The following is a 4017-nucleotide window of genomic DNA, read 5'->3' as shown; positions in this document are numbered from 1 at the left end:
TGATTGGAAAATAAACGATGCCCTATTTTATTGTAACTTACGATGCCTAGGACTTCATTTTAACAGTTAAAATCTGTTTTTCCCACATTTAAATCCCACCTTATTTCCTTAGGTTTAAGTCTTAAGGCGTGTAACACGGTTTACTGAATACAATATTTATTCTGAATTAGTTCTTTGGGGGCACATATACTGCGTGACATATTTTCATTTATTCCTTCTTTTAATTTAATCATGGTAATTAAACTTTACATATACGGTAGAGGAATGTCAGGCGTTAACTGGCAGTTTCTTTGGTGGAAATGGAGATTGATTTTCTTTGCAGAGAAACGTAGGCCACATTCACAGTGATCATTCATGGGATTTAGGCCAATTGGCGACAATTTTATTTTTTTAATGTTTTTATTACTACAAATCTGTTGTAGTGTTTGAAAAAGTATGAAATTTACGTGAATAATGTTTAATCTTAACATTCTATTTACTGGAGAAAAAAACTAGTGTGATATTTACTATTTCGTCACGACAATATTCACAAGTGATAAAATAGAATATGGCATCTGTGGATTGTATACGTTCTATATATTTATGGATGGTGCTTTTTTGTTTTTGTTTTTTGTTTTTTATCTTCTTCTGAGAAATGAAAATTGGCAGACATAATGTTATAATAGGGAGTTCTCTGCAAAAACTCGGGAGATAGTACGAGATCGGGAGGTAGGTGTGGAAATACCCCCAAAATCGGGAGGTTTTTCTCCCGGCTTGAACTGTCCGGGCTTGTGTAATGAATATGTCATTTACATCATTCTTAAATGAATTTATTGCATTGTGGTAAATTTTTAATTTTTACATTGGGCACCATCACTTAATCCTTATCACATTTGTGCACAGCACACGATGTATAAGTATTTATTTAAAAATTACATTGCATTTTTTAAATTCCAAGATATGAAATATGAGCACCTTCTTACTGTTGTACTTTTCTGCTGTCAGGTCTTAAACACACAGTTCAACAGATATAGTTATGAGCATAACTCGGAAACATATTCAACTTTTGAATGAGCAACCCAAACCTTCACTCCTCTTGTCTCGCTCGCCATGTATGTTTGTATTTGAGGACTGGCTAGTACTGCGTCACAGGACCACGTCATCTATCGTCTCATCAAAGCTCGGAAAAACTCGACAATTTACGCGATAGTGGTATCTTCCGCGCAATATAATCACTACCATTCTACGATATATAATTTATAAACATCACAGTCCAATTAAAATTTATAGAGAATTACATACATAAAAGGCAAATTTTTCTTTCTAGTCTCCTTTAAACGGCCAGCCAATGGGCAGTGGAGTGCATGATGACATAAACATAAAGCAATTTCTGCAGTTTAAAATGTTCACTGGGTCATATTATAAACCACGTAATTAAGAGATGTACAGATCATATAGAGAAATGGGTATACTTCGATTTGTAGAAAACTGACATCATTCAGCAAATAAGGCATTTTATCGCTCTTCTCGCCTCATATTCATTGGATTTATGTCCAAGTTGGATATATTTATCTCTAATCATTCGGTTTCATGCATATGTCTTGTAGTTTTGGCCTGAGAGTATTTTCACTGCTAAAATTGAGTGATGATCATATTGGAAGATGGTGTGTAATATCATATCTGAAAACACTTGTATGCATCTATTATGACACTGCATTAAGTACATAAGCCTACTTGTTGCTTGACGTCAGTGTGAAGGTTATGTAAAATAGAATTTCCTAGCTGAATCATTGTATAACAATGCAATAAAGATGCCTTAAACAATATATGTACATATATTACACTTGCTTTTTGTTCCGGAATATGGTAGACTAGGATGAAAGACGCAAATGAAGAGGTGCAAAATAACATTCATCGTCCCTGGGTGGGCTCGAACCACCAACCTTTCGGTTAACAGCCGAACGCCCTAACCGATTGCGCCACAGAGACTTGAAGACCAGTATCACTTGGTCAATAATTAGTCATCTTTAAAGTCAAAATAACCGGTTTCTATCGAAGTGAATCAAAGTGCTAAAGTGTCAGAAATGGTTATCGTCAGCAATCTAGATTTCGTCTCAAACGGCCAGCCAATGGGTAGTGGAGTGCGTGGTGACATAAGCATAAAGCAATTTCAGCAGTTTAAAATGTTCACTGGGTCATATTATAAACTACGTTATTAAGAGATGTACAGATCCTATAGAGAAATGGGTATAATTCGATTTGTAGAAAACTGACATCATTCAGCAAATAAGGCATTTTATCGCTCTTCTCGCCTCGAATACATTGGATCTTTGTCCAAGTTGGATATATCTATCTCTAATCATTCGGTTTCATGCATATATCTAATAGTTTTGGCCTCTGAGTATTTTCACTGCTAAAATTGAGTGATGATCATACTGGAAGATGGTGTGTAATATCATATCTGAAAACACTTTTATGCATCTATTATGACACTGCATTAAGTACATAAGCTTACTTGTTGCTTGTCGGTAGTGTGAAGATTACGTAAAATAAATTTTTGTACTTGAATCATTGTATAACAATGCAATAAAGATGCCTTAAACAATATATGTACATATATCACGCTTGCTTTTTGTTCCGGAATATGATAGACAAGGATGAAAGACTCAAACGAAGAGGTACAAAATAAGAGTCATCGTCCCTGGGTGGGCTCGAACCACCAACCTTTCGGTTAACAGCCGAACGCGCTAACCGATTGCGCCACAGAGACCTGAAGACCAATATCTCTTGGTCAATAATTAGTCAGCTACAAAGTCAAAATGACCGGTTTTAATGGAAGTGAGAGAAAGTGCGAAAGTGTCAGAAATGGTTATGATCAGAAATCTAGATTTCGTCTCAAACGGTCAGCCAATCGGTAGTGGAGTGCATGACGACATAAGAATTAACTAATCTCTGCAGTTTAAAATTTTAACTGGGCCATATTATACATCGCGTAATTAACACACGTAGAGATCATATAGAAAATGGGGTATCATTCGATTTGGTGAAAACTGACATCATTATGCAAATAAGGCATTTTATCTCTCTTCTCGCCTCGAATACATTGGATTTATGTCCAAGTTGGATATATCTATCTCTAATAATTCGGTTTTATGCATAACACTTGTAGTGTTGGCTTGAGAGTATTTTCACGGCTAAAATTGAGTCATGATCATATTGGAAGATGGTGTGTAATATCATATCTGTAAACACTTTTATGTATCTATTATTACAATGCATTAAGTACAAAAGTCTTGTTCTTTGGCGGCAGTGTGAAGGTAATGTCAAAATAATTTTCGTAGTTCAATCGTTGTATAATAATGCAATAAACATGATTTAAAAAATATATGTACATATATTATGCTTCCTTTTTGTTCGGGAATATGGCAGACAAGGATAAAAGACTCAAATGAAAAGGTGCAAAATAAGAGTCATCGTCCCTGGGTGGGCTCGAAGCACCACCCTTTCGGTTAAAAGCCGAACGCGCTTGCCGATTGCGCCACAGAGACCTGAAGAGCAATATCTCCTGGTCAATAATTAGTCAGCTTTAAAGTCAAAATGACCGGTTTTTATGGAAGTGAGACAAAGTGCGAAAGTGTCAGAAATGGGTATGTTCAGCAATCTAGATTTCGTCTCAAACGGTCAGCCAATGGGCAGTGGAGTGCGTGATGACATAAGCTTTAAGCAATTTCTGCAGTTTAAAATGTTCACTGGGCCATATTATAAACCACGTAATTAAGAGATGTACAGATCATATAGAGAAAGGGGTAAATTTCAATTTGTAGAAAACTGACATCATTCAGCAAATAAGGCATTTTATCGATCTTCTCGCCTCGAATACATTGGATTTATGTCCAATTTGGATATATCTATCTCTAATCATTTGGTTTCATGCATATGTCTTGTAGTTTTGGCCTGAGAGTATTTTCACTGCTAAAACTGATTGATGGTCATATTGGAAAATGGTGTGTAATCTCATATCTGAAAACACTTTTATGC

At 35.7% G+C, this 4017-nt stretch overlaps 2 non-coding genes across 2 annotated transcripts; both read right to left on the bottom strand.

Moving 5' to 3' along the window:
- Positions 1-1894: 1894 nt before the first annotated feature.
- On the bottom strand, positions 1895-1968 carry Trnan-guu (transfer RNA asparagine (anticodon GUU)). The gene has a single exon. It is a non-coding gene; the product is annotated as a tRNA-Asn (tRNA).
- Positions 1969-2675: 707 nt separating this feature from the next.
- On the bottom strand, positions 2676-2749 carry Trnan-guu (transfer RNA asparagine (anticodon GUU)). Its single transcript has one exon. It is a non-coding gene; the product is annotated as a tRNA-Asn (tRNA).
- Between the last annotated feature and the right edge of the window lie 1268 nt (positions 2750-4017).

Source organism: Sinohyriopsis cumingii, unplaced genomic scaffold, assembly GCF_028554795.1.
Source record: "Sinohyriopsis cumingii isolate HCF-2022 unplaced genomic scaffold, ASM2855479v2 utg002136l, whole genome shotgun sequence".
In the NCBI taxonomy this organism is placed as follows: Eukaryota; Metazoa; Mollusca; class Bivalvia; order Unionida; family Unionidae; genus Sinohyriopsis; species Sinohyriopsis cumingii.
Note: the sequence above shows the minus strand (reverse complement) of the source record. Positions and strands in the feature narration are given on the sequence as shown.